This window comes from Ambystoma mexicanum, chromosome 4q (assembly GCF_040938575.1).
Source record: "Ambystoma mexicanum isolate Mex_15411 chromosome 4q, UKY_AmexF1_1, whole genome shotgun sequence".
Taxonomy (NCBI): domain Eukaryota; kingdom Metazoa; phylum Chordata; class Amphibia; order Caudata; family Ambystomatidae; genus Ambystoma; species Ambystoma mexicanum.
The window spans coordinates 1,142,145,528-1,142,155,692 of NC_090928.1; the positions used below are offsets into that span (position 1 = coordinate 1,142,145,528).

Genomic DNA, 10,165 nt, shown 5'->3' on the forward strand with positions numbered 1-10,165 from the left:
CAGAGACAATTCTGTGACTGCAAATAATAATTCATTTTATGGAAAGATTAGACGCACCTCAACATTTCTATCTACTACATCAATAAATTATAAAAAAAGACTTACTTTGACTTGGCCTTGGCAACTGTTTTTTGAAGTGCATGGAAGAGAAAGAAAAGAGGTTATGTTAACAATTATATTTTGATATAATGCCTCATGTTCCATTCCCTGCACGTGTGGAGAGCTGTAAACAAAGGCAGTGCTTTTACCCATCCCAACAGAAATCATTCTGAAAACGTGAGCCTGCCCTGCTAAATTCTGATCCAATGACTGCAGCAAGCGCATAATTCAATGAACTGGCTTAACTGCTTTTAGGATCTCTTTAGAAATAATATGCACAGGCAATATCTTTCGATGTTTATGAAATTAGCAACTGACTAGCGATACACAAATAAGATGAACAGCCATCAGTTACAATGGAACTGAAAAAGTATTAACTACGCCTTTTACCTCTCGCTCACATTGTATTGCTGCATTTGCGGGGTATCCTATTGTTTTAAATCCAAGCCTCTGCGCTGCTACTGCCCATTAAACGCAAAGTTCATATCAATCTGGGCATCATAATAAACTGTCGTGGTCAGAAGGATGCCAGAACATACCAATCAACAAAAAAGAGCTGGAGTGGCCCGGCAATTTAAACTTTCTGCATGGTGAGCATGGGGTGTAATAAAACCTAGGTTTCAGGGAGTTGGTGGGGGAATGGCTGCCATATGAGGTAAGCTAGTTCTTCCCAACCAGAGTACCCATTGCTTGGTAGGACAATCCCTGCTTGGGTGTTATTGTGCTACTTCTGCCTATCAATATTAGAATGTGAGCACTGTACGCTGTTCAAAAATCGACATTCTCCGCGGAATCAGCAACAAAGAACGGCAAGATATCTTGGATGGATTACCTGGCGGGTAACTGATACTAAAGGCAGCGCTTTAAGTGGACCGGGGACCTGGCAGGCTCCGAGATCTCGTTTTAAGACAGGGCCCTGCTGGGGCTCACTAGTCCCCCTGGCAGCCCCCGCCACTACATGAAAAGGATTTTTTTCCACAGCCGGAAGCTCTCGCTCGTGTACGAGCGCATCAGGCTTCAGAAAAAAATGCCTTTCATCCATAATGGTGGCGCCGCACCTGCGAGGCATCCCTTCAAGCAAGAGATGTCTGTGGTCTGGTAGAAACGTGAGGCTGCTGGAAGCAGAGGCCTTGTTTTATAAATCCTGAAGCTCCCACGCATTCGCAGGAGTTTCAGCTTTTGGGAAAAAGGCCTATGCTTCTTCCAGAGGCTTCAACCTTTCAGCCTTAATGGTGATGCTGCACCTCTCGAGCTGGCGAGCGATACCATTAAGTCCATAGCCTATAGAATATAAATGCAGAGATCAGCACCCACTCGCCAATGGGGTGGTGCTGATCACAACAATGGGCTGCCTGGCAGGGGTGCCAGTAGGCCATTGAGCAGGGGCTTGTCAAGGGGGCGTGGCCTAACGGGCCAGCAGGTGACCCTCCGCCATTAGGACACGCCCCCTTGATGAGCCCTGGCTCATTTAGCAGTGCCACTTAAGGCACTGACTACAGGCAGTGACGTAGCCAGGAATCACATTTAGGAGAGGCACAGAGGGGGCCAAAGACAAAAGTAGGGGTGGCCACCTATGAAAGGTAATGTGTGACATCACACGCACTCCTGCAGAGAGGCTTTTGTGCACACCAACTACCCACACCCCACTGCACCTCCCCTCCCATCAGAATGCAGGAATGAACCCATTCAGTGACTAATGGCCCATCATTAGCGGTTTCGTGCCTACAATTTGATGGGAAAGGCTGCAAGCTGCTCTGGACACTATGGAGGTCGCTGTGCAGAAGTCGGGCAGGAACACCCGAGAAGTGGCTCGTGCTCATGCATGTTCATACTGATGCCAGAATGCATGCCAAGATCACTGCTAGCTTTGAGACATTTGCCTTAGTGATTGTCACAAATGACACCACGAACAGAGAACACGGTCACTGCTTGCCTTAGGTAGGGGGGCACAGGATTTCAGAGGAAGAGCACTACCCACCCCCCAAACCCTCATTAGCAACACCACTGACTACAGGGCAGAGTTAAGTCAGATCAAGGCAGTGTGGCCTAGACTGGAAAATATGCTCTCCTGCTAGAAACACTGAGGAGATGTACAACCCTGGAGCACTTCTTTGTTCCTGGGATACGGAATGGCAGAGAAGCAGCAGTGCTCAGTGCTTATGGGTGGCCGTGGGGATAAACGGCATGGGCAATAAGACCTTGCCTCACCTCCGATTAGGAGACCGCCTCAGACACAAATTGGAGAAAAGGCGTCCATTCAACTGCACACTCGTTGATCTTTGGGATAGTTCCTGTCTGCCATTGAGGAGGATGACCAATGCCACGAAGAAAGAAGCATACAGTCTTTGAACGCACATTCATTCTCCTGATGGCAGAGGACCCAGGGCCGATTACAGGGAAACCTACATACAGATATGAACATTAATCCCGGAAGTGGTCCTGGAATCACTTTCCCCACAGAGTTGGAAGGCGGGAGTTATGGTGTATAAAAGAACAGTCATTATTTTAAAAACACACTTCTCTGATTTCTTTAATAAGTTCATGAACGAATCTTCACTGGAACACGTTCATTGACACTTGCGTGTTATTATCCTTTTGAAGAGCAAGGAAACCCAAACGTATTCCACCAGGTCATTGTCTACCATGTTATGGTATACACTTTTGAAATCAGTCGCTAAATAAAACGCTGAAGTGCGTTTTTTTTTCTTTTCACCAAGTAGGTCAACTTTTCACACAGTTACTCATGGAGAAAGGTCACTTATTTTAACATGTACACAATTCATCTTCCTTGCATTGGACAATACTGCGCAGTTTTAGGCCAATTTCTTTGCTCGATTGCCTTGTAAACATGTTGCTGATATGCATTCTTTGTTGTGCTGTCTTGCCCCTGTATTTTCACTTGCATATGTATATTAAGATTTCTTACACATTCTCAGGTTGATTTACCATGCATTTCGACCACGTACTATATTTTTTGGAGGGGAGGGTAAGGAAAGGGTGCAGAGCGGTAGGGGAACAAATGGATGTAAAAAATATATTACATAAGGGGGCAGCTCCCGTCTGTGGAATAGCGTAAAACATTTATTTTGTTAATGCTAGGTAAGAAGGCATCTCAATTCCAGCAGGAGTGTCAAAACGGCATTGTGTATATGGATGTCCTATATTACTAGGACTTTGTTTTATTAACTTGTTGGAAATTATTTACTTCATTGATAGCAATGGTATCAAGTCCTATGAGGACATTAAACGCATTATATTTCATGTGATGTCATTTCCTGTGATATAATTGGCTAAAAGGTCACATGACCTAAGTTATCAGGGTTAAATGGCAGTGGATGGCATTTTTGCTACCCATTGTGGTGACGTTTGCCTAGGCCAAACCAATACATTTGCAAACCTCACACTAATGCTCATCTATGGACCTGTTGAAGATGCCATTGCTGATGACCTTTGGATTTGGCTCACTCCAAGATGAGGGTGACCAGATTTTCAAAAGAAAAACATGACTGACAACAACATAAAAGAAAGACTATACCCCCTTACAAACCCAGGGCCCTGCATTTCACCCCTCAATCCAACCCACCCCTCACACATCCTATCGCACACCATCCCACAGAATTTCCAGCACTGAACTGGCTTATAAAATGTGTGGTTTTGAATCAGGATGCATGCATGTTAATAAGTAGGAGATATTGCTCCGATTTATATGACAGGCCTTGCTGTTAATTCGTTTCTCAACTTCTCTCTGGGGCACAACCAGTTAATGCATGTAGGTGGTACCTGAAAGGTTGGGGGTTTGAGCCTGACCTGTCAGCTTAATTTTGAGAGCATTATGTTGTTGGTCTCTCCTCGGACAGAGGACCCAGTCCCAGAAAAAACTAGGACGTCTGGTCACCCTAACTAAGATTAGTGGGTGAATGTTATGTTCAGCACTGGCCATTGGGCCAGCTCGCACCAGATGTGTAGCCGGATCTCGGGATCTGGCCAGCCTTAGCGGCAAATGGCCCATCGCAAAATAAAGTGCATTTAATAAAAAACAAAATGAAGAGAAAAAAATAATAAAGTGCTTTCTGCGCTACGTAGGGAGTTGTTGGCGGAATCGCCCACAGCACATTGGTGAGCGCTCTTCTGGCTCCACCCCTACCCACCTATGTCATAGGCAACAGGAGCCAAGGCAGACCATCAGCGAACATGGGGGCTCGCCTCTCTGACCTAATCTGCTCTGTGCGATCGCACTGTGTACAGTGTGTATGCACAGAGCAGATTACATCACTGAGGCGAGCACCCAAGTTCGCTGAGGGTCAAAGACCATATGACTTTGCAGAAAGCAGAATTAATTTGAGAAACGCAATGATCACCGAGCCCCCAGCTTCGGTGATCGTTGCCTTTCCCAAATGAATTCTGGTACTTGTAGTTTGGGTTGTCAAAATACATTTTACTGCACTTACTATGGTTTGTGTACTTTTCAAGCAATCAAAGAAATTGTGCCATTTAAAACATATTTTAACATTTCCTTTGATCTGAGTTCAACTGGAGCACCGCCCCTTCTGACCTCCGCCCCCTCCTCCGAACTCCGCCCACACACCAGACCTTGTGGGATCCCCCTCCACATTTTTTCCATTTCCACCACTGGTTATGTTATTGTGATTTATACCGTGCACCTCTGCCATTATCAAAATAACTGAAGCACACTAAGATGAATGAAATGTCTCGCCCACAGGTAAACTACATCGAAAAATACATTTTTTGTGGATATACGTTAGACTATATGACAGTTCGGCTAGTTGAAATCTGTAAGGTTCTTTGAAGAAAAGCCATTAGAAAAAAATTATCATTTATGTTTTATTAAAAATGTACGCTCCAACTGCCCTACAAAACTAGCCAAATATGCCAAAAAACTAAATTCAATCGTTTTCTGGTACCTTTTTTTTTTTATAAACATGGGGCGGTCACCTTGATAAAAATGACTTTTGTCCTCCAAACCATATCTAGGTAGAACCAACTCTCTAATCATGCACATTTACTGGGAGCACCTGTGAAACAGTCATTCTTCCCCTGTCACTGAGTATAATTCCTGCCTGGCCACAGGCCTGTTCGGACTCTCATCTGCACATAACATGCAACCTCGCCCCCCAACCCCCGGCACTTACAGTTCACGGTTGTCAGAAGCATGGCTTTTTCTCTATCAGCAGCGATTAGTACACATTAGAGGAACGGACCTAGCAACGTCCTGATTACGTGACTCCCACGGGACGTCAATGCAACGTACGCTTCGTGATGCAACCACGTCACGTTAGTCTTCGGCCTCGGGGACGTTATTGAGTCAGGAATAAGAGTAAGAACGTTCCCTGCGAACTTTCCAGGTGGATTTGCAGCACACCCGTTTACATTACGGTTCTTGGTGACCTCCACAGAGGGGGCTCTCTGGCACTGTAAACACGGGTTTCAGCGTCGGGGATTTTAAAGAGCGGCGGTGCAGAATAGGTTTCATAAAGAATGTTTGTAGCGTACATCCCAACATTTTGGATCACCTGGGACATAGAGCTCACCCATTTGTGCTGCAAAGGCGGGTGAAATCACCCGATTTTGTTTTTGGCGGGTGAGACGCCCATTGGAGTGAATGGGCGTGCAGGAGGCTTGGCCGGTGAGTCAGCCCTTTACAAGGCGGGTGACACCTGCCAAAAGCTTGTGAGTTGAGAGCTATGCTGGGAAGGAAATTTAATTATAGAAAGCGGGGAGAACAAAATGTTCCTGCTGGATTGGATTAGGGTTTAGAATTATTTTAGGAGGGAGAAAGGAAAAAAATAGCAACTTTTTTGATAGAAAACTGCGGAGTCTTTTGTCTTCATTCAGAGGGTTAGCATGTATGAGCAGAGCATGCCTGCCTTCATTTGAAAATCAAAATTCCTGAGATGTATGCCCACAGTCACTGTTAGGGGGGCTGCTCCGGATCACCAGGCAGCCCCCATACTCATGTTGGAGTCACCGGACGGGGCTCACTGGTGCGGCGATCACGCTGCGGACTCATGGGTTGTGGCCACCCCACCCGCTCCGGATCACCGGAGCTCCACACGTGGCCGGGGGCACCCGGCTCACAGCGGCCCCGGCTCTGGGGACATCCAGCCCGGGGTCGCCCCAACAGCCATGATCACATGGCTAAGGGATCACCCTAGAACAGTGTTGCCCTGCAGGGGCGCCGTCCTCGTTTTGGGCCTCGTCCTGGGGACCAGCGCATGCAGCGCAGCACCAGCATGGTGCTTGACAGATGACACTGGAGTCAAGATTACTCGGACTGCCGAGCCGGAAGCAGCTTGGACCTTTTATTGTCTTGGTCACATGGAGAACCATGTGACCACAACGCCCACTCTGGGAGAGACCATGTCCTCCTACAGGGGTGACATGCAACACTCCTCCTTTTCCATAACAACAAAACAAAAACACCAAAGTCCCAGCATAACCACAACTACTACTACTTGAACCACTCTACTACTTTGCACACCCTTTATTTACCTGGGTGAGTGGCTCTACAAATACAAAACACTGGTAGACGCTACTAGCGCCCTGTGACCCATGCCGCATGTTCAGATGTAAATTGCCTTATCCTGCCCACCCACCAAGCCATTTCAAAACCAGTCTGTGTCTGCAAACCCTGCCGGACGCCAGCCTGTGTGCTCGCCACTGGCCAGTTCGGACAGCCACACCAAAGTCAACTAAACCGGCAAAGCCGCACCTGGGGAGGCCCAGGGGCCACATCAGCCAAGTCCACAGTCTCGGGGGCCCGCCTCCTGGCAGGATGGTGGCCAGATGATTACACTGTGCCCAAGATGATTGCCCCTTGGAGGACCAGAGGCGCCTCCGCCTCCTTCGAAGCTGGTGCACCTCTCACCGCTGCACGATACTGGGGGCGGGATGGCCAACCACTTCAAACGCCTCTCCTTTCACTTCAAGGCCGCTGACCGGGAGACATTGGGGGCCGGTGTCTGGGGCCACCCATCCTAATGTTGCTGTGGGGGCCTGCAACACACTATGGCTTTCACTGCCTGTCGGGGACTGTTCACTCAGTTGTTCTTCATCTGGGCAGCCAGGGTGTTGATGCTGACCCTTGTGAGGGTGACATGCCCGCTGGATAACCCTCAGGTCTGCTGTGCTGTCCGTCCTCATTATGGAGCTGAAGGCTGTGATGGATCACTGCTGGGCCTAGGCTTTCGGAAAAAACCCACACCCCCTCCCATTGTTCCTATCAGTCCATCGCACCCTCTTACTTTTGTGCTCTGGGATGGAACACTACAGCCAGCGACTGCTGGAGGGGGGGGGGGGGGTCACTGAGTCCCGCGAGGGCCAGCGCAGTACACAGCTTCGGGTGGGGGGTCAGCATCAGTACACGCGGTCGATACCTCTTGCCTATTTGTGCTTCTTTTGGCCTGGGTTTCCTGGGCCACGCCCCTTCCCTTTGTTTGCACTGGGGCCCGCTGCAGGGCTCTGCTGTCCTCTGCTTCTGCGCCCAGCTGGCTTTGGGCCCGCCTCATCTTTCCTCCTTGCGAGCCCAGTTGGATTTGGGCCCGCCACCTTCATATTGTTTTTTTTTTTGGCACCCCTCGCCCCGGCCTCTGGGTGGGGAGGGGCAGCGCCACCTCTCCATGCAGCGGATGCCGCTTATATGGCCGTAGGGAGGGCCGCTCCCCCTTTGTTGCAGGTCGCCGGGGGCAGCGCCCTATTCTTTTATTCGCTCCACTCCGGAGCTCCCTCTGTTCTCGCTGGCCCAGTTGGGGGTGGGCCCGCCTTGTGTTGGGGATGGGGGCTTCACCCAGCGTATTCATCTTCGCGGGCCCAGGTAGTGGTGGGCCCGACTCCTGTTGGGGGTGCGGGGGAAAAGGCTCCACCTCATCATCTTTCGCCGCCTAGCAGCCGCTCCTGTGGGGGAGGGGCGCAGCAGAACGCACGGCCGATGCCGCTTCCATCTTCTTGGGGGTTCTGCCCGTCTCTTGCCCTTCGCGGGCCCGACCCGCGTTCTTCTTGTTGCGGGTGGGGGCGCTCACGCGGCCGATGCCGCTCTCCCTTGGCACTGCCTTCCTCCACATAGGGGTCGGGGCGCATGCCCACCCTCCTTTCCACACGGCAACTGCCGCCTGCATGTGCATTCTCCTGCAGCCGATGCCGCAGATCACACCTCCCCCACATGGTTGGGGGCAGCGGCTCCAACCGTCTCTCCTGCGTGGGCCCCGTTGGAGTCGGGCCTGCTGGGCGATGTTTGCCGCTCCTCCCCTCCGCGGCTTGAGGGTGGGGGAGGGGCAGCACCTCCTTTGCGGCCGACGCCGCGGACACTCTCTCCTCTCCGGTGTTCTCCTTTCGGCCTTTCGGGCACGCGGGCCCGTTTTCTTGTCGCCATTGTTAGGGGGGCTGCTCTGGATCACCAGGCAGCCCCCATACTCATGTCGGGGTCACCCGACGGGGCTCACTGGTGCGGCGATCACACCGCGGACTCATGGGTGGCGGCACCCGCTCCCGATCACCGGAGCTCCACACGTGGCCAGGGGCACCCGGCTCACAGCGGCCCCGGCTCGAGGGACACCAAGGCCGGGGTCGCCCCAACAGCCATGCTCACATGGCTAAGGGATCACCCTAGAATGGCGTTGCCCTGCAGGGGCACCGTCCTCGTGCTGGGCCCCGTCCTTGGGACCAGCGCATGCAGAGCAGCACCAGCATGGTGCTTGACAGACGACACTGGAGTCAAGATTACTCGGGCAGCCGAGCCGGAAGCAGCTTGGACCTTTTATTGTCTTGGTCAGCCGAGCCGGAAGCAGCTTGGGCCTTTTATTGTCTTGGTCACATGGAGAACCATGTGACCACAACGCCCACTCTGGGAGAGACCATGTCCCCCTACAGGGGTGACATGCAACAGTCACACAAAACAACGCCCATTTTCACATGACTCTGTTGTAATGTGATGAGACGTCAGAAATTTGCAGTTCAAATTGAAATATGCATATTTCATTAAATTGCCTTTTCATAACCAACCAAATTGCATTCGCCTTCCATAAAATCAACACGTTAAAATGTGCACATGTAAACTCCATGAACCAATACAAAGGTTTTCCCTGAATTTTGCAGTACCGAAATTGGACATTTCACCTTAGTTGTTTTTCATCAGGTTATGTAGTGCAGTGGTGAGTTGTCCAGCCTGCAAACCTGATGCCTGTGGTTCAGTGGGGCTGAGTCCACCCTAACCTAGGCAAAAAGAACGAAAGCAAAAGAAATGCGTGTTCGCATTGAAAGTCGGCAAAAAAGAATGAAAGGTGAAGCAAAATAAACGTGCTTCACCTGCATTCTTTTTGCCAATGTGCTGAAAAAAAGCAATCAGTGAAAGCTGTCCCCCACCAAAATTCCTGAGATTCCAGGACCTTTCCCGGAGACCTGGAGAAATGGTTAAAATTCCTGAGTCTCCGAGAAAAATCCAGAGGTTAGGCAGGTATGGAGCAGAGACAATGGATGAAGATAGGGCAGTTGCAATACATAGATATTGTCAAAATCGTGGATCACACCTGAGAGGGAGATTTTGTCCCATAAAACAGGAGAGTACCATTTTGCTATTGAATTGGGTTTGGGTTCGGATTATTTTGGTAGGGAGAAAGTTAAAAAAGAAAGCACCATTTTGGATAGAACAATCGTGAGCCTCCCGCCTAAATTGGGAGGGTTGTCAGCAAAGGCAAGGCATTAAGTGAGCCGGGCGCCATGGAATCCACTAATAGCCACCAGTCAGAGCTGACCCGATTTTTCTCTTCACCCATGCATGCACATTCAGTGATCCTCCTCATTTGTTGGAGTGCGATCATCTCCCTGTTAGAGAGTTGGTGCTAGCTGTTAAAAGGTGAGAGGGGTGATGCAATGGAAATTACAGAAAATTGCCCTCCTCTCCAGCTGGGTGGGACTTGGGGGGAACCACTGTCAAAAGAAGAGGGGAAGAGAAAGAGAGGAAGGATCCAGAGTGGGAAAGTTCAATACGTAATTGTTTCATCATATTTTGCACCCTCTCCGAAAGTGCTCTGATAAAAGCAGCTCAATAAGTGAA

The 10,165-nt window shown here is 49.9% G+C and overlaps 1 long non-coding RNA gene across 1 annotated transcript in view; it reads right to left on the minus strand.

Moving 5' to 3' along the window:
* The window catches only part of LOC138468254 (uncharacterized), an 84,237-nt gene extending 78,994 nt beyond the window's left edge, over window positions 1-5,243 (minus strand). Inside the window, exons 1-2 of the long non-coding RNA XR_011268226.1 lie at window positions 5,133-5,243; window positions 106-124 (exon numbers count right to left, since the gene is read on the minus strand). This is a non-coding gene — a long non-coding RNA (uncharacterized lncRNA). The remainder of the gene's footprint in view (window positions 1-105; window positions 125-5,132) is intronic.
* Window positions 5,244-10,165: the final 4,922 nt, after the last annotated feature.